The sequence below is a fragment of the Phymastichus coffea genome, unplaced genomic scaffold (assembly GCF_024137745.1).
Source record: "Phymastichus coffea isolate CEN01 unplaced genomic scaffold, Cenicafe_Pcof_1.1 PCOF00121, whole genome shotgun sequence".
Classification (NCBI taxonomy): domain Eukaryota; kingdom Metazoa; phylum Arthropoda; class Insecta; order Hymenoptera; family Eulophidae; genus Phymastichus; species Phymastichus coffea.
This window is the reverse complement of record NW_026706932.1, coordinates 347836-369643: the sequence shown is the minus strand read 5'-3', so window position 1 is coordinate 369643 and position 21808 is coordinate 347836. Positions and strand designations below refer to the sequence as shown.

Below are 21808 nucleotides of genomic sequence, written 5' to 3'. Positions count from 1 at the left end.
AACACCGGTTCTTAACAATAAACTCGCGCCCAGTCAACCAACGACTTAGGTGGCAGTCAAGTGTTGTTATGCACACTTGACACCGAAGGCCACAATAATAAACAAACACGTTAGCTAGCTTGCGAAGGCCCGCCGCGGCGAAAATTTGTAAACAAAACCTGTGAACGCGTGCGAGTGCAACCGAAAGATTCTAGTACGTAAACACCAGCGAATTTTGAAAGTTGCCGCAAATAATATTATACCCGTTGGCCCGGGGAAAAACTAACACCGGCAATTTTCAAACGGGATTATTTCAATTGAATAATTTTGTTCGACATTGTATTGTGTTAGCATATTTTTTTTTAATATTATGTACTGCGGTTATTGGTGTTTACGTATAACGCTCGTAACAATATTTTAGATACTAACTCACACAGCCGTGCTAACAAACAGTTAGTACGCCTGATAGGTAGGATCATTATATTGCGTATTGACGAGCAAAGAATCTCTCGGCAACCAATCCAATAAGCGCCCTTGATCAAGCCCTGTGTTGGCAAATAAAATTTTTTTTTATTTCTCAATTCGGCGCACCAATTATAAAATAACACTCGCACGCGCATAACATACTTGTAATTTTGCAAAAATCAACCGCAAGCAACCTAACAGAAAATAATGGACCGCACTCAGACCGAAGTAGAAAATTGGGTATGGACGCTCCAAGACGAGGAAATCGAAGAATACCTCGACCAGCTGGAGCTCAAGACAAGCGGGAGTAAGCTCTCGAGAGCTGCGCGACTGCACAACTGGCTACTCGGCGACTATTCCGCAGCGGATTTCGCGGAAGCCGACAACCAACACAGCAGTCCAGCCAAAAGAGCCGCCCTACGCTCGGAGCTGATAGTATCCATATGCCAGGAACACACAGCATCCGAGCAGGAGGGAGAACATCCGCTGGCTCAACTACTACAGAGTGCGGACGTAATATCGCGAGTCCAGCAAACCGCAATAAACATCACGAATGCCCTGGACGGCGGAGAAAATATAAACAGTAATAAAGAAATTACTATCACGGCTGATGATGGCAGCCAATTCAGACTCCCGCCGGCATTCGCGGTAATGGTACAAGACCTCATTTTCCGGTCCAGGGAACATGAGAGAAAATGGGAGGTACAAGACTCAAAGAACTTAAATGCGTCTAACCTAACCCATATAGTAGAACAGATTGTCAGTACCAACATTAAGGCTCAGGAACAAATAGACAACCTGTCAACCAGAATTAAGGCTCTGGAAAAGACCGTACACAGAGATGCACGGCAAGACGAGTCGAACAGTTCCAACGAGGAGCCACGTCCGGAAAACACGCGTAGGAGCGTAGCATTTCAAGATACGTTCACATGCCATTACGACGCCAGGCTGCCCCAGAGCACTCCAGCCGGACCCGGACTGAGGCCCACGGGGGCCGCCGGTAGGACCCCCCGCCGGACGCCCCATTTCGGAGAGGGTGGACAGCATCAACTCGGTGGAGTTAATGCTGAAGTGGATAACCACCCGCCGAGCATGTGGTCATCCCAACAGACGACAAACCCGTGGTCGACTACAAGAGACGTCGGCCGCATCGTCAGGGGATGGAAGCTCAGATTCTCCGGAGAAGGCAATGCAAGCATTGATACCTTCTTATCAAGGCTGGACAGCTCGAGGAGCAGCGCGGGACTTACAGAGGACGAGATGCTCCTGGCAGTATCCGAGCTACTCGCCGGTCCCGCCCTCGTTTGGTACGAGGCCATGCGTAGTGAATGGTTCTCGTACGCGGATTTCGAGACGGACGCCAGAGCATGGTTTGGGACCAGCAGGCAACAACAGCAGCGTCTGACGAAAGAGGTCCAAGGCCGATACCAGGGCCCAGACGAACCCGCGAACGTCTACATCGCGAACATGATGGGCCTAATGAATCGGCTGAACCCCAAAATGTCACACGAGAACCAGCTGGACCTATTACACGACAATCTGCTCCCGGAAATCCAGAGTCAAATACGGAGATCAGAAGTGGACTCCGTACGAACCCTAAATGACCTAGCCACGACGGCCCAGAATAACTTACATCGGCGAAGGATGGAGCGGACGATACCGGACCCTCAGTCGACGTTGTATCCTGAGATGGCGTATCATCCCCGCACCGACGTGAGCAAGGGCCGTAAAGGAAAGGTTGCATCTATGTCCGGCGACAAACCGGAAGTCAGCGACAGATTGGACCGCATGGAGAAGGTACTCGAGAAGGTGACGCACCAGGTCGTCTATACACCGACGCCCTCGGGGGCGGCGCCTAATCCGAGTTTAGAAGCCGTCGATGGTGAGAAAAAGGTTCCTCCCACCGACGTACTTAACCAATTGCTGTCGTCCATCAAGGAAATGTCGGCGGAAATAAAGAATATTCGCGACGACAAAAACCTGGCTTCCGAAGATAGATCCAAGAGACCAGAGACCCCCCGCAAACGAGGGAGAGAATTCTCAGGGCCAATCAAATGTCACGAGTGTGGCCTACTGGGCTATTATAGGAAGTTCTGTCCCCAGTGCAACAAGGGAAACGAGCAAAGGAGTGGATAGGTGGGGTTGATCCCACTCCTCAATCCAGTAGCCCAAACCCCGTCAAAGAGATCTCGCAGCCTCCGCCAACACCGCCCACACTGTTAGCAGCGAGAGTGTTGGGCGATGAGAGCGGGAACTCCATTAGTGACGCCAAAGATAAGCGTGGCAGAAGAGTGCACATGGAGAATGAGGGCATCGACGTTAGTAAAGCCAGCAACCCTGGACCAACCGAGGCGGCGACGAAAGAATCGCACCCGCCCTCGAGGACACGGGTAAAGGCGCGCAAGTCGTCGAAAGGAAGCCCCAAGAAGACTCCGACCGTCCGAACCAAGGAAGCTTGGACGACGAGTGCCGTCGCTCGACCACGCGTCAGCACAGTGGTTAACGCTATCAGGAATAAAGAGCTAAGCTGTGGAGCCGTCGAAACTGTTTCCCGATATTCCCCGGAACAGGAGACGCGTTGGTGGTTACCGGTGAAGATAGGGGACTTCCAAATACGGGCCCTCTATGATCCGGGAGCTTCCACCACAGCCATGGGAAGTAACGCTCTACAAATAGCGTCTGTGCTGGGCGTCGGATTGAACACCACCCACGCGGGTACAGCGGGACTACCAGACGGTCGTAAGGTAACGATCGTTGGTCACGCCCTGTTGCCATTCACCGTGGGAGGGTTAACAATGCCGACGAGAGTAGCCATCCTCCCTACTCTCGCCGAGGAATGTATTTTAGGAGTGAACTTCATCAGGTTGTTCCGAGCGGTACTTGATCCAGACGATAACACGTTGTTGTTCAAGGGATCGCAGGCCAAAATGGAGCTAGAAGTAGCTAGCTTGGAGGCTGGTCCGAGATTAGCCACAATCGGACTAGCCGAGGTTACGGCTACACAACAGACTATGCTACAGAAGACCATCGACGAGGCTCTGTCCCGAGCCCCGTTGGGCTTGGGATGTGCGGCAGGCATCGAGCACGAGATTCGGGTCGGTGATACGAAGCCGATTAAACAGCGTTACTACCCAGTATCGCACAAGGTCGAGCAGGAAATGCATAGACTGGTAAGGGAAATGTTAACCCAAGGGGTAATCGAACCAGCAGACAGTGGTTGGTCGAGCCCAGTGGTTATGATTCGCAAGAAAGACGGTTCATATAGATTTTGCATTGACTTCAGAAAGGTCAACAAAGTCACTGAGCCGAATGCGTATCCCTTGCCGTTTATGCAGGATATATTAAGGCGTTTGCGAAACGCGCGCTATATATCCACGCTCGACCTCAGTAGCGCGTATCACCAGATCCCGCTTAAGATGGAATCTCGGCCGATCACGGCCTTTACCGTACCCGGACTGGGACATTACCAGTTCGTACGAATGCCGTTCGGTCTCTCGTATGCCGGTGCCACCTTCCAGCGGTTGATCGATAGTGTGATCGGTCCCGAGTTGGGCGAATTCGCTTTCGCCTATTTGGACGATATCATAGTGGTATCGTCCAGTTTCGAGGATCACCTACGACATTTAAAAACCGTGTTGGATAGGGTGTGCAAAGCCGGCCTCTCGATCAACAGAGAGAAAAGCGTCTTCTGCAAGTCTGAAGCCAAATACCTCGGCCTGTTAATCAACCGCGAGGGGATCAGGCCAGACCCTGAAAAGGTGCGCTCTATCATGGAGTACCCACGACCAGGTAACGTGCGACAACTGCGCACCTTCCTGGGGGTTGCTTCATGGTACCGCAGATTCTTGACCGACTTCGCCACACATGCTCAACCGTTAACGAGGTTAACAGGAAAAAGGAGCGAATATGTGTGGGGAGAGGAACAGGAACAAGCCTTCGCCAAAATTAAGGCACTCATGATGTCCGCTCCATGTCTGGGATTGCCAGAACCAGATGGGCAATATGTGCTGGAGACAGACGCTAGCGCTACCGGAATCGGAGCCGTCCTGTTACAAAAGGCAGGAGACGGCGACCGAATCATAGAGTACGCTAGCAGAGTCCTTAATCCGGCTGAGCAAAACTACTCAGCAACGGAGCGCGAATGCTTGGCGGTCGTATGGGCCATCCAAAAGTTCCGCCCATACATTGAAGCGTACCCGTTCAGGGTGGTAACTGACCATAATAGCCTGAAATGGCTATACAACCTAAAGAATCCAATTGGACGTCTCGCCCGATGGGCCTTACAACTTCAAGGCCATACTTTCGAGATCGAATATCGAAAGGGGGCAGACAACGTATTGCCCGACGCCTTATCGCGCGCTTTCGAGCCCACGAGGGCAGAGGTTGGCGCAATAGACCAGCCGAAGCCAAGGGACAGCGCCTGGTACACGGATCAATTCCGACGCGTCGAGAGCCAACCCGAGCAATACCCAAATTGGAAGGTCGTTGGCCGGGTGATGTATCACCGGAAACCGAATCACGACCATCAAGGAGGAGACCGATATGCCGACGAATGGAAACTCGTCGTGCCCCAGGAAGAACGCAAGGTGGTGCTGTTTGAAAATCACGACCTAGAGACGGCAGGGCACTTGGGACGCGAGAAGACCTTCGCCCGCGTCGCCCAGTCCTATTACTGGCCGGGAATGTACGCAGATGTGAAAGGATACGTCCGAAAGTGCCAGGTCTGCCAACAATGCAAGGTCGAGCAACGACCGCCGCGCGGGCTCATGCAGGACCGAACATGGTCTATGCCTTGGCAAGTGGTCGCGGGCGACATCGCCGGACCCTTTCCAAAGAGCCCACGAGGGCACGAATACGTCCTGGTATTCATTGACGTATTCACGCGATGGGTCGAATGTATACCCATACGTAGTGCTAACGGCAAGACGATAGTGTAGGAACTTCGGGAACGAGTAATCCTGCGTTTCGGCACGCCAAAGATCTTCTTGTCCGACAACGGCACCGAGTTCCGCAATCAGTTGGTGGACAGGTACCTGAGAGACCAGGGGGTAAAACGGACCTTCACCCCAACCTATACCCCACAGGCTAACCCTACGGAAAGGGTTAACCGTACCCTGAAGACGATGATAACGTCGTATCTGCAGGGGAATCATAGGGAATGGGACCGAGCGCTACCCGAACTCATGTTCGCGTTGAATACGGCCGTCCATAGTTCCACCGGGGTCAGTCCGGCCATGCTAAATTATGGCAGGCAACCGGAAGCCCCGAATACGCTCCGGAAACGAATGGACGAGCTCGCCGCACAAGAGGAGAGTTTGCTCCGAATCGGACAATGGAACGAACACATGAAAAAGAGCCGTTCCACCATTCAACAAGCTCACGAGAGCGCCTCGGGTGAGTCCCTGAGGCAGGCTAAGTACTACAACGCCAAACACAGGGACCACAGGTTCAAAGAAGGTGATTGGGTGTGGAAAAAGAACCGCGTACTGTCCTGCGCGGCACAGGGCATTTCCGCGAAGTTAGCACCCAAGTTCATCGGCCCCTTTATCGTCACAAAGGTACTCGGCGCCAACTCATATCGCCTCGCCAACCAACAGGAAGAGGTCACAGAGCTAGTACATGCTAAGGACCTCAAACCCTATTATGGACGAGACGACAACATACCGGCCAATGGGCCTCGAACGCGAGATGACGACGAGACCTCAACCACCGAGGGAGCCGAGGCGATGAACGTCCCGCCTAATGCGAGCGATACATCGGTACACGGAAACGGGAGCGCCAACACTTCAGATAACACACTCCGAAATGACGACGCGACAACTCCGAAATCACCTCGCCGTACTCGCCGTAATTGCCCCAGCCGAGTCCCACTAGATACCCCTCCTACTAACCCGACGAAGCGCCCACGAGGAAGACCTCGTAAGTCCGCGCGAACTACACACACCACACAACATCGACAAACAACTCGAGCCCCTCCTCCCATCATCGCGAAGAGGAAGAGGGGCAGACCACCGAAAGCGACAACCGTGGATGCATGATACACGGCGAACGAAGGACCTGGGAGACCGACGCTAAGGACCCCACCTTCGATTCCGGCGACGAAGGCCCTGGGCAGCCGAACAGGCGCCCACCTTCGATATTTAAAGTTGTTTGTAGGATACTAACTCGCCGGACATTTACAGGATGCAGATCACCCTCGATCAATTCGAGCAGGCGGCAGCCGCCCTCATCGGCCTGGACCTAGGTCCCGCCGTCGAGGGGGTGGTACATGCCGCGCTCCACCTACTCGCCCAGAAAAAGGAGGAAGAGGAGCGAGCACGGGTGCGAGCTCACGAGAGCTCGTCATCCGTGCTCATAGAAGAGCTCCTGGATGAGGAAAACCCCACGACGCCGGCAACGACACCCGGCATCACGCGCAGCGACGCCGCACCACCATCCGGACCACCAAAGGGGCCCATCCCTATGAGGGTTCCCACCGTATCGGTGGGCACCCAAACGGAAGAGGGCGCCCCCGACGCGAGCTGGTTCCCCAGGTTCCCGAGCCAGGCACCACCTTCTGGCAAAAGGACCTGGGAGGACATTGTTGAGGGCTTGAGGGAGGTCGAGCGAGGATGGACGACCCTCAACGCCCTCCAGCGGGCTGTGTACGCGGAATACGATGCGTACACAGCCGCGGGACACCACCCAGTAGATCTTGACCACTGGGAGAGAGTGGTGTCCCGCCGTCGCCAGTTCGCGTCGGCCCTAAGAGAGGTGCAACAACGCCTCCGCCAGGCCCACGAGGGCCCGGCGAGTGGCGACACCAACAGCCTCCCCCAGTCTCCGGCTGCCGGGATCAGAACAACGGCTCCGGAAACCAGGTCGGAGATGACGCCGCACCAGGGTTCACAAGAAGGCGGGGTAACCCTGGTGGTCAACGTGGACGGGAGCCAAAGCGGTCAGGCAACGGGGCCCATCCACATTAATGTGGTCCTGGGTTCCTCGGGTGCGGATTCCACGGTCGAAAGGCCATTGTGGTCCGCCCCGAACCGTAGGAACGGGTTGCCTCTGACCCCCCGTGAGCGAGGGCTCCCACGGGGCACCCTCTCCCGCGCTCAATGGGAGGGGTGCAACGTGTGCCACTACCCCGGGGTGACCCGTACGGACCGCTGCCCGCGCGTGCGGCAACACGCCGACCTGGTCCAGGAGAGACTGGGGTGGGAGGCACGCGGCAGACCTCCATTGGACGACCAGGGCCAGGAGATACAACCAAGGCCAGCTAGGTGATGATGTCCTGCCCCCGTGGGCAGGACCACCGATACATCGCCCTGTCGTCCAATAAAGATAGATTTGACATTACTCGAACTATGATCCTTTATTATCCTTCCCCACCTCCTCCTCGGAAAGTATGGCGCTAACGGGATCATCGTCAAGGACCCTATAGGTCCAGACTGGAAGGGGGCTGTGACGGTAATCGTCAAGTTAGCGCTAATCATTTAACCTTATTGTTGTCCGTGAGGGCAGCACCTCCCAGGGGGGACAAAAACATGTAACGAAGGAATTCGGCACGCGAGCAGACGGAACGCGCGCGACAAGATTCGAACTAGTGAAGCATCAACCTTTGTTGTGTCCGCCCGTTTCGCTATCGTATTGCCGCTGATCCACGTGCCTTCGCTGACCGTACATCAGATCGACGAGAGGACCACAGCAGATACAGCCGTGATAACCGCCATCCAGGAGCCAGACGTCCGATCACCTGAGGCCAGGACGAGTGAACGAGTGTGTGTATGAGGTTTCGCCATCGAGGGCGAAACCATAACGTGCGCGCGTTCGCGACCGGCAACAAAAACAATACAATTAACTGTTCCGTGCTGTGCAACCCGTCATAGTGTTCTCCGGTCGCAGATAAGTAAGGTAAGCTGGCCAGCTTAATTACGCGTTCGGAATTACATGAATGAATAATAACTCGATGCTAACATTCGATGCGTGTATATAACGGCTCTAGCGACAAAGAGCAGCGAGCGTACCGGCAAAGCGTGTTGCCGATGAGCGAGCGTGTATGTAAACAAACGCGCGGGCCGACCTTTTGTGAGTTTTGAGGAAACAATAAAAGATCTGATTTAGCTTACTAACAAGTGTTTTCGTTAATTCTCTCATTTCTCATAGCTTCTACTCAATTCCGAATAGGTTATTAATGATTACAGGTTGACTGAGGCATACTTTCTCGTGCTCCCCGAATTCGTATTGAGCATTGATAGATACGCGTGTCCTTTCGAATATAATTACGCGATTTAATTAATTAAACGGTTATACCCCGTTACAATACTTTATAAACTAATAAGAGACACGTATTTTTTTATCGGCGGATAAAGTTGTCTTGGAGTGAAAACCACCCTCAAAAGTCACTCCTAAAAACAGTTAAACAGCAGTAACTTTGGTTATAAAGAATTTTTTTTGATGAAACGAAATAGAAAAAATTTCTTCTTTAAAAAACAATAAAACCGCATAGTTTTAGATTCGGGGGTTGCAACCCCTAAGATGTACACGGAAAAAACTACATTTTTGAGTGGATTTTTCGTGTACAGAATCACAAAATTATCATAATAAAATTGAAAAATAAATGTCATCTAGGAAATAATAAAATAAAATTGACGTGTTTCGGCGTATTTTTATTTTTATGTATTTCGAGGGTAAACTACCCCTAAACCTTATTAATACTATATAGATAATTGCCGATCACCAATTTTGCTCATTTTCCATATGCTATGACGTTTAAAAGTGGACTAGACAATGACACTGTTAGTCTGTAGGAAAATAAATGTCAGGGTTGAAGACCACCTTCAAAAACTACCCCTAAAACACTTACAGCAATATCTTCGGTTTATATCAATATTTTTCGACAACAATAAATTTGAAAAATTTGTTATAAGAAAGTGAATATAACGATGTAAAGGGAAAGAAGAATCTTTTTAATTGGATTTTTCGCGTAAAAAATCACGAAATTACTATAAAAATTAAAAAATAAATTTTCATCTAGAAAATGATAAAATAATATTGACTAGCTTCGGAGATTTTTCGTTATTCAATATTTCAAAGGTGAACCACCCCTAAACTCTACTATTGCTATATGAATAATTGCTCATCACCAATTTCGCTGATTTTTCATTTGCTATGACGCTTAAAAATTGATGAGAGAATTATACTGTTGTTGTGCTAGAAAAGGAATTTGGGGTCTGGAAAACACCACCAAAACCCTGTTACAGCAATATCTTCGGTATTTATGACTATTTTTTGACAAAAAAAATTTGAAAAAATCTATATAAAAGAGAAACGTAACCATACAGGTTTTGTCATTGGCGGTCGCCAGCCTTACGTTGTACAGGGGTGAAACTGTATTTAGTGAAATCTGAACTATCTAAAAAAAGAGCAAGTAATGTATATAATTCTGATCAAAGTAGGTTTAATTTAGAAATACATAGTGGCAGGACATTAAATAAAAAAGGGATAAAGACAGTTGAAACGGTTATACAATCAATATCATCTACTACACATAGTTATACGATACAACCGACAATATCTGCAGAAGGTATGTTCTCTCGCCTCTTTTTATGGTTTTAAAAGAACCAAAGGGTGAATTCCGACCTATTGTTATGAAAAAATTATTCCAAGCATCTAATATATATTTGCAAGCAAGTGTATCAGGAAAACTGTCGAGTGAATTACTTAAAACATGGTTAAGAGACATCTTTTTTCCTAATTGTGGAAAAACTGCAGTTTTGTTACTATATTTATGGAGTGGACAATGTGAACGCACTGTACGAGAAGTTATACCTCAAGATAAAAATTTTCGACTGATGACAATCCCTAAGGGTATCACAGGCAACATTCAACCATTGGATGTATTTGGCTTTAGAATTTGGAAAAACTTTGTGCGGAAAATATCTGATGCTATCATTTTATTCGGATCGGACATAAATTTACATGAAAGAAATAATATTATAAAATTACAATCTATTATACATAATCAATTATCTTCACCTAGATTCTCAAACGTATTTCAATATGCTTGGTACTGTAACGGACGTATTGTATTAGAGTAGAGGCAATGACCTATCGGACGTTTCGCACTTAGAAAACAGCGAATCTCGCTATGACGTCACGCGCGAAAAGTCAAATTAGATAAATACAATATGTGAAAGACCGCTCAAGGTTCCGTTAACCTCCAAATTAATATACATACTAAGGAGAAGTTATACTTTATATATATAGAAACGAATTTTAATCTACCAAACGAATAGTGTACTTAATGCTAATTTACGCCCAAACCGAAATTGCAATTAAAGAGAATTTGAACGTTGATAACATTTTAACACTACAGTTATCAACAAAATTAGTTATTAATTCGATATACGTTTTATATGAACTAAAAAGCCATGAACTCTAAGAAATGTAAATAAACAAATTCATGATTTTATCATGAACATCTGTAAATAATACAAATAATTTGAAAAATAGCTAAGATTTACTTTAATCAATTTTGATTGATAATATTCGCTGCATTATTCGTATACGTATAAGTCATTAAAAATGAGTAGATATCTATAGAATAATTATAAGTCAACGACTACTCAGTTTACTAAATAATTGGCTGTATCGAAACTGATAAAATTCTATTGATTTATAAAAAACAGAAGTAAATATTAAAGCGAAATACATGGAAAATTGCGAGAGTTCATAGGCATAATGACGCTCTAGAAAATGTGGGAGAACAAAGACACTTGTAACTCAAGTAGTGGGATAAGATTCACACTCCGCTACTATGTACTAATAGGCCGACGTACGTCGCTTGGATCAGCATTGATCTGAGCACAGCGCAGGCAGTTGGACTGAGGTTGAATAAATGACTGGCAACAGTCTTTATTTAATAATTCTGTTTCTCTGTTTGTCGGTTCAGAACCTTGCCCTTCATCTTAGTTTGAATCATCTCCGGATAATTATTTCTATCTGAGAGACAGTATCCTTCTAAGATTATTAAACTATTATATTCGCATAATCAACAATGGGGAGAATGACCTCTTATTAATGCCCTGATGCTGTGTGGTCTATTTTCCTGTGGTGAGGGTAGAAATAATTGGTCATACGGCCCACTCTAACTAGTTACTGCTCCGAAATACTATTTTGGAGTAACTGCTAGCTGCTTTTCATTATTCACATAATCATTATCATCACATTCGCGTGTTTATATAAAAATTTATTTCTTTTTATTTTCTAGTAGTAATTAATTGATGATATATGACTGAGTTGAAATTCTCTTTTTAACACTCAGGACGCAAAACGGTCATTTCGCGCACTGTTCGGCGGGCGCGAAACGATATATTCTCAGCGAGAGGTAGAGAAAGAAACGAGGATCATGTGACCTAAACCCATATGTGTTGGCATTGTATTCACTATAGCAATATGTGTGCGAGAGAAAGATAAAGAGAGAGCGCGAAATGCGTATCGTACTATGGGTATGTTCAATGTCGTGGTGTGTGAGAGAGTATACACGTATTGAAATACTCGGAATCGCTGAAACAGAGAGTTGAAGAGAAAGAGAATCAAAACAAAACAAAAGATAGCGCGGTTCGCTGACGTTACGATTGACTTTGCTTCTACTCTGTAGATACAATCAAGTTCAGTCGTGTCATGTGCATTACTGCGTTTACACGTATTAGTTCGTTTTGTTTTTTCGCAAAACGTTTTTACAAAATCGTGCCTCGTGTTTCAGCACAACAGTTGTACAACCATTTTAATTTGTTTTAGTGTTGTATATTTATAATTTATAAGTTACTAATTATTTATTAACTATTATTTATTATACAAAATAGGTGACAATGATTCTGATTACGACGGCAATGTGCTTGAATCGTTGCTTTTAAAAGCATGAGAAATCGGAGAAAAAGCAATACCGCAAAAATCCAGAGATGAATACGTACATATACTATATGAAAGAGTACAATAAAAGGCTTGGCTGAAAACAAAAAAAAACTTCTTTAGCTGAACAAGTGTTATTAGTGTACCTTGAATCTTCAACGTTATATGCGAAGTATTCCAAATTGAAAAATACCATTTCGACATGACAATGTCGATATCTTATTATATTCGAAACTTAGTAAATTTTTGAAAAATTTGCATAAAGGATATGAGCTAAAACAAGCTGTAGTTTTCACAACTGATCTCGAGATTTTTTAACACCAACCCAAATAATCAGTATTTAGTATTTATAAAGGTAATATAGTGTCTATTTTTAATATTTTACTTGTTTATCAATTAGTTGTTTTTCATTTATTCAGTTTTTCATTCATTCACTGTTTTTTTTTTACTTTTTATTGGCATTTTATGTTGTTTATTACATATTTTAATTTTGTTGTTGTTTTTTTATTTATTACATGTATTTTATTACATTATTAGTTAAATTTAAAAAATTATTGTTATTTGTTTTATTTATTTATTTATTTCTCATATGATATTTATTTATGGTTTTATTTATTTAATTCTTATATGTTATTTGTTTATTGTTTATTTATTTAATTATTTGTTATATGTTTTTCGCATATTATGTTGTTTATTATACAGGGTGGGTCATTTTAAATGGATCAGTAGGTTTTCTAGGAAACTGAGATAGCGAAATATTTTTCAGACAAAAGTTGCTTAATTTCGAGGGGGTCAAATTCTTATGACCTTACCTTTGACCTTGGAGGTCATGTTCAAGGTCATTTGAAGGCCAACTTTGTTTTCTTAAATGGGAGCTCCTATTTTTGACCCCGGATTCGGAAAGAGCTGATTCACCCCTTTTATCATATGCAGGCGCAAGGTCGTACATTTTTCTAGCTTAACCATCCATGTTATCCAATAAAAGTAACATTTACCGTAAAGTGTCTTTATGCACTTTGACATACGTGTACCTGTCATTGTCTGGTTTGGCATATCGAATCTTTTCATTTCCACAAAACTAAAATTGTTTTTCAATACTGCAGCTTAGTTTATTCGTTTATTTCACTGAATAGCGATTTTGTGTTCATTGAAGAGAATTTTTTTGTTACAAATTTTTATTAAAAATTAAATCAAAAGCCTTTTGTTTTGGACCATGCCGGATTATTCTGCACGTGAACGCGTCGATATGATTTTCATTCTTGGTCTAGCTGGAGAAAATTATCGTAGAGCTGCAAGACTTTATCAAGAACATTTCCCGTGCCGAAGACACCCTCATCATAACACCATTCGAAGGATTCATGTGAAAGTTTAAGAAGGACATTTAGTTCGTACGCGGAAACATACTTACGATGAGAATGATATTCGCGTGCTGGTGATATTGGCACTTATTCATGGAAATCCTCATATTAGTAGTATACAGATCCAAAGAGAAACTGAAATACCAAAACGAACTGTCCTTAGAATTTTGAGTAAACGAAAATTCCGGCCATATCATATCACTCTCACTTAAGCCATCATACTAGATGACATAGAAAGGCGACTAGAGGTTTGTCGTTGGGCAAAAGAAATGATTCAAAACGATAGGGCTTTTTGCCATAATGTCATGTTCTCTGACGAAGCTACATTAAAAAATGATGGGGAGCTACACAGGCACAACTGTCATTACTGGTCAGCTGAAAATCCTCATTGGCATCGACAAGTAGATCATCAGCATCGTTAGAGCATCAAAGTGTGGTGTGGCATTATCAATGGACATGTGATTGGACCTTATTTTTTTGAGGGAAATGTCAATGGAGCAAACTTTTCTCAATTTTTACAAAATGAACTAGATGGACTACTGGAAGAAGTAGACCTCCAAACAAGACTGAGAATGTGGATGTAGTTAGATGGAGTTCCTGTGCATTTCCACAGAAATGTTAGAGCTTACCTGGACATCAGATTCAATGGTAGATGGATCGGTCGTGATGGACCAGTTGCATGGCCACCACGATCTCCCGATTTGACATGTCTTGACTTTTACTTATGAGGATACTTGAAGAATGTCGTTTATCAAGAACAACCAACGACCCGAGAAGACATGATGGACAGGATCAGGATCGCATGTCAGGGCACATCGCAGGATATACTACTGAGGACATCGGACATTTTCATCGGAGAATCGAATTATTCAAGGAGATGGAAATGTTTTTGAACACTTACAGTAACAATTGACTAATTTGATAAATAAATGTAATAAATGTTATTTTGGTAAATAAATAATAAAGCTAAAATACTTTAATCTTTTATCTTCTTCATTTATAACCTTGAATAAATAGGGCAAAATAGACCGCACATATGACGCCTAAACAAAAAATTGGGTAGAATTTCCCGCTCTTTCCGAATCCGGGGTCAAAAATAGGGGTTCCCATGTAAGAAAACATAGTTGACCTTCAAATGACCTTGAGCGTGACCTCCAAGGTCAAAGGTAAGATCAAGGGAACCTGACCCCCTCGAAATTGAGCAACTTTTGTCTGAAAAATATTTCGCTATCTCTCATAGTTTCCGAGAAAACCTACTGGTCCACTTAAAATGGCCCATCCTGTATATTTGAATTTTTTTTGTTTTTGTTCTTTTCGGTTTTTTTGTTGTTGTTTATTACATATTTTTTGTTACGCTATTAGTTGAATTTAAAAAATTAAATAAATTTTAAAAACTGTATTAATTTTTTATTTGAAGATAAAATTAACGATCTATAATTAATTTAGTGGCAGCTTCGCATTCGAATATTTATACGTGTGTTATTATTTTTGTTTTCGTTTTCAGGCTCTGGCAGCCCTTGCTTGCGGGTATGTGAGTCTACACAGTTAAAAATATCAGATATTACAGACAATGGCGTGGAATTGTTTGTAAAAGTACCACAATTCAAGACTCTGAAAAAACGATCATTTATCATAGAGAAGGAATTCTATCAAATCGTCAAGATGTACATGGGAATGCGACCTAGATATGCGAAAATTGATAGATTTTTTTTAAATATGCGAATAGGAAAGTGCACAAATCAGCCAATAGGTAGAAAGAAGATTGCTAAAATACCGAGAATAATCGCTGATTTCTTAGATCTATCTATCCACACTTATATACGGGACATTCGTTCAGAAGAACCTCGGCTACTTTACTTGTGGACGGTGGAAGGGATATGCATATACTGATGAGACATGGAGCATGGGGATCGTTATAAGTTGATTAAAACTTATGTACTACTATATTAATTTTAATGTAAACATTGTAATTTTTATAATATATAAATACTTAACATAAAAATTATTTTATTACAGTTGTAAATATTGATTTTCAAAATAATCTATATGCGTATTTATTGTATAAACTTTTCGTTATGTATATATAAATACTTTGGAATTGTCCATAATGCTTAAATTTTATTAGATTTTTCATTAGAAAAAATTACGAATTTATATATTACAATTTAAATTTCATCGAAAATTTCGCACCATTGATTATGATAAATACACCTATCACCCAAACTGTAATACCATTAAAAATAAACGTCTGCTATAATCCGTGCTTGTTTCCATGCATAAAATTAAATATGCAATATTCGATTTTTTTAATTGTATGCCATTATTAATATGTAATATAGAATGAACTATAAACTAAACACAGTATCAAAACTTCCATATAGCGTCCTTCGTGTTAAAAAATGCGTAGTATATGCACAAGGAGTGCGATATGGCTTTCACGCTAGTGCGGGCTGCGCTGCATAAGGTACTATTCAATGCAGGTTATGAACAAATATATTAAAAAATTTGTACGCGTTTGAATAGTAATATTTCGAATAGTAATATAATAGTAATAATTCGAAGCGTTGTAATTGGTAACCGTGACAAGACACTTGCTATGAGTTACTGAAATTAGTCATTTAATTTATATTTTGTATTTCGTTGAAATATAGCGTATAGCGAATTACTCAAACTTTATTACTTTGAATTTGTATAATTTCGATCGTCATTAACTCTGTCCAGAATTTTTTTCTTCATACAATACTCATGCCGAAAAAAAAATAAACAAATTAAAACGCTTCAGCGCAAAAACGCGTCCTTGGAAAAAAAAGTAAGTGAATTGCGAGATCTGTACGTTGAGTTATCGACTGCGTTTGTTAATTTGAGCAGAATTATAAGAATGGCTCTGTTCGATCAAAGCATAAGAAATATGAGTTCTAATATTGAGCATCTAGGTAACGCTATTGAGTATTTGAGAGTTTCAAACCCTGTACCTGGGGCTTAATAAAAAGTAAGTTAAATACATGAATGTCACAACCCATGATGTCTCCGTTAAACAAACATAGTTTAGTTATTATTGATGCATTATTACTACTTTTAAAATACTTTTCTTTCAATATTGCGAGTTAAAATAAGCACCCAGATTCGTGTGTGTTACTTGTTTATGAACAATTTACTTTCTTTTCGTTTTTTTTATTATTTTAATATATTGCCTAAAAATTCATGGGCTGGTTGTTAGAAAGAAAATTATGGTATATCATTAAAAAATTTCTTTAAATGAAAATTTGGCTGTCGAGCAACGAAGCTCGTGGATGGAAAATAGCATCCAAAAAATACCTTAAATTTCTAATAACAGGGTAAAATAACTATAACCGCGATTAATATAGTCTCTCTTTGTGTTTTCTTGATTATCATTTAATTACACGTAAGGTAAAATTCGACAAAAGGCCGAACCGAAAGCGATGTATTTATGATTCGAGTGAGGAGATCTCGGAGACGATTCTTAACGAATTAAATGAGTCGACAATCGGGGAAGAGCAAATCGAACAAGAAAAACGAACACAAGATTGGGAGCGCGGGGTAGTTTATGAACTAAAGAGCTTTCATAACGATGAGATTAAATTACAAAACGATTTCACTACGTCGTGTGAAACGATTAATAATTTATGTAAAAAATCGATCGATTAGCAAACAAAGTAAGTGCTCAAGCAGATTTGATCGCGTCTTTGCAAACTAGCCTAGAAAAAGCCAATGAGATTATCTCGAGCTTGCGGGATCGCTGTGATGAAAATCTAAGCGATATCATACGAACTAAAAAGAATATTCTCAGCAAAGTTAAAGAGAACACGTCGCTGGTTTTAGAAGAAATAGAAAAATTAAAAAGTAATGATAATAATCGTTCGTGCATTAATGAAACGATAATTCAAACGTTTAAGCAACCGACATTGACTTGCCCAACGTTCGACGAGCTACAAGTATCGTCCGATTAAATATTTGAATGACTTTAAGCGTTATTGCAAGCGAGCAATTATAGCACCACTCAACTAGAATGTTTATTGTCGCAATCAATGACGGGCGTGAACTCTTCGTGGTACGACCTCATACAGCGCAAACTAAAAAGCTTTGATGATTTAGAGAAATTGTTTAAAGATAAAGTTTGGAACGCAGAGATTCGTAGAAACATCACGAGAGAAATCGAATTTGTAAAGCATTTCTCTAACAGAAAGCTCACGTAATACAATTATACGCTCAGAAAAATCAATCTAGCGTACGATATAAATGAAAACTTAGATGAGGAAGAGCTTATCGATAAATTATCGAGGCATTTTGCGTCTCCTGGTGTAAGCTCGCCACGTTAAGAAAATTTCTGAATTTATCAAAGTTTTGTCTTCGCTCGATCATGACGACTATGTAAACACACGAAATGCGCAAAAAGACAATGGCGCGGAGCATAATGTTAATAGTATTACGGTCAAAATAGCGAAACAAACGACAAAAATATGTAACGATAAATTCAACAAAACGAAAAACTTAACAAAGTCAAATATTAGTTCGCTAACTGTGAGTACTCCGAGTACATCGTCGAGAAACGAATAGCTGCTGCCTCTCGAAAATCAGATAACTTAAAACAATGGATAGCACCAATAAAAAATAAAAACAATAACAAATTAAAACATGAACAAATATTAACAGTTTTTGATGATCCCCGTAATGAAATAACGGTGATTTATCGAATAACGAGGTCGATCCAATAGGTAAAAAATGCCCGAGATTAACTTACTGTTAGAAAATGTACCCGAGAAAGCTCTGCTTCATTCTGGAAGCGAAATTTCCGCGATTTCGGAAAAATTTTAATCAAAACTTGAGCACTTTTAGAAAAAAGCTTACGCTTCCGATTAGTAGGCATATTATTAAAGTTGCAATAGGTCAAAAAACCGTTCGATTAAAAAAACAGATTTATTTAACAGTTAAATGAGGAAACTCGCTCGTCGACATTATCTTTTTAATTGTTCCAAAATTTATAAAAGAATGTATAATCGGATATGATACGATGAAAAACGTGAAGCTAAGCCTTGATACGTTCAAGGAACTAATTACTATTGAAATAGATAAACGATTAGAAACCCTACATTACAACGGAAAAACGTTCGAAAGTCTCGCGATTCAGTATAATACTGATATCGGTTTTGATGACGAACTACCCTATTTTACTGACGTATTCCGAAATACATTAGACCCTGGGGTCACGAAAGACGACGCTGCGAAGCTAACTCGGGAGGAGATCAGTGAAAAAATCGAAGAATGTTCAAATCTAACCGTTACTCAAAAATATGAGATTGTAGTGCTCGTGTACGAATTCTGGGATGTATTTCGGAAGAAACTGGGGCTGCTGAGAATCTACACTCATAAATTAGTATTAAAGGACAAAGAGCCCTACTTATCGTACCAGTATCCTATTCCACTTAATTATCGTGAAAATGTTCGAATTGCTATTGAGGATATGTTGAATGATCGTGTCGTACAGAGATCAAAAAGTAACTATATTAATCCAATTGTGATAAGCATTAAGAAAGATGGATCGGCTCGATTTTGCCTTGTTGCGTGTAAACTTAACAAAAAATTAATACGAGACTGTGAAGCTCCACTGCACATGGATGATATTTTCCAGTATTGTTTCGGTGTCAAATTTATTTTTAGTTTCGATTTAACCAGTAGTTTTTAGCGAATTCCGCTAGATGAGAACAGTAAAATAACACTGCATTCATAATTGAAGGGAACACATACGAATTTAACGTCATGCCTTTTACATGGAATAGCACTACGGTGCTAATCAGGGCTTTAAATTTATCGATAGGCGACTTAAAACAATTCATTATTTCTTTCGTTGAAGATATTTTGTCTATTTCAAAGACTTTTAATGAATATATTCACCATCTTCGTACACTTTTTACTTGTTGTCGTCGAGATAATTATACGTTTAAGTTTTCAAAATCAAAATTAATTCAAGAAGAAATTGAATTTCTAGGCCTCGTAATTACTCCATCGGGAATGAAAGCGTAGACATGTAAACTGGAGATCATTCAAAACTATAAAGCTCCGAAAAATTTGAAAAGCTTGCAAAGATTTCTTGGTTTTGTTAATTTTTACACTAAGTTCGCTAAAAATTACGCGGAAATATGTTGTCCTTTGATAAATTTATTACAACAAAGCAAGGGTTACCAGTGGCTACCTTTGCATCAGGAAGCTTTTGAAAACGCGAAGAAAATTTTTATTGAAACTATTACGCTGTGATATCCTGATCCGAGTAAACCGTACATTTTGACTACCGATGCCAGTTATCACATGTAGCTTCCGCTTTGTCTCAATTAAAGAAGAATGGCGAAGAAGTAATTACTTTTGTATCGAGAACTTTGAAAGGATCCGAGCTTAATTATTTTACAACGGAAAAATAACTATTGGCTTTCGCATGATCTTGTGTTAAACTCGAAACATATTTGCACGGTGTGATAGAAATAGTAGTACGAACTGATCATGAAGCACTTAAATTTCTCACAATTTGCAAGTTCACCCAATCGCGACTAGTACATTGGTGTCTGTTCTTGCAAGACTACAAGTTGACATGCGAATACTTTCCCGGAAAAAAGAACAAAGAGGCAGATTTTCTATCAAGATGTATTAGTGATTGTGAAAATAAAAATCGCGAACCTTAATTAAACATTTTAAAAATCTAAAAATCTTACAGAAAAATGATAAGTATATCAACGAAATAAAAAATCGAGATAATTTCGAGTATCGTTACATGATCATTAAAGATTTGATCTACAAACGAGAGACCTCAAATAATAAATTAGTGTTACCTGATCAAATCATACATAATTTTATTTAAGAGCTACACGAAATTTGCGGTCATGTTGTCTCACGAAAAATGTCGAAGATGCTACAAGAAGATTTTTACGTTCACCGGCTTCGTAAAAAAGTAGCTGAAGTGACAAATAGGTGCGATGTTTGCCAGCGAACCAAGTACCTTGCGAAAAAAAGTCATTACGCGGATACAACCAATTTTAATCGATAAACCTAACGACTTATTATCAATCGATTTCTATGGCCCCTTGCCAACGTCTCGCGGGGGCGTCAAATATATATTAACAACGATCGATTATTTTAGCAAATTCGTTGTAATGTACCATATAAAACGGGCGACAACTTATACTATTTATTACTAAACTAGTTATTGAGATCGATATACGTGTTATATGAACTAAAAAGCCATTAACTCTAAGATTTGTATTTAAACAAATTCATGAAGTTATCATGAACATCTGTAAATAATACAAATAACTTGAAAAACAGCTGAGATTGACTTTAATCGATTTATAATACGAGGTGTGTTCAAAAAGTAAGTTGAATTTTTAAATTAGGCGGGCTTTTTTTATGTAGGTATATATGTCCCTCACATATGCTCCCAGTTTGTTTGTTTACTTTTTTTTGCGAGACAGAAACGTTAGACGTGATTTTTGTGCACGGCGATTTTCTGCAGTCGGAAACAATGGATCAAAGAGTTTACATAAAATGTTGTGTAAAAAATGGAATTAATTACTCCAAAACACTTGAAATGTTGATAGTGGCATACGGTGAGTCTACTTTATGTCAAAAAAATGTTTTTTGACTTAAATAGATTATAGGCTATAGATTATAGATTATAGATTAGATATTATACGCTATAGATTCCATATGTCATTTTCTGCCAAATTCTCTCTTTGGATACCATATGAGATCCCATATGGGATCTCATATGGAATCTCACATGTGATCCCATGTCGTATACTATGTAGGATTCTATCTGGGAAGTTCTAATGAAGTCACTTTTCCAAATCAATTTTTGTTGCTAACCAAGTCTGAGAGATATTATTCCCTGAATATCAGAATATTCCCTGAAAAACTCTATAAAAACATCGTTTTTTCCTTTATCCAGTGAATTTCTGTTTTGACAATTCACTAATTTGACAAATCAAAAAAAGATAATTACATAAACAAGAAGGAATAAGCAAAATTTTTAATTAGGGTGAATTGCGTATAACTATTGATATGGTATAGAAATGGAGGTACTTTTGATATCTGTCTTAATTAATTTGGAA

The 21808-nt window shown here is 41.3% G+C and overlaps 1 protein-coding gene across 2 annotated transcripts in view; it reads left to right on the top strand.

Annotated features, from left to right (window-relative positions):
- LOC131671233 (uncharacterized) overlaps positions 1–21808 on the top strand; it is a 623217-nt gene that overhangs the window by 314950 nt on the left and 286459 nt on the right. The window lies entirely within an intron of this gene.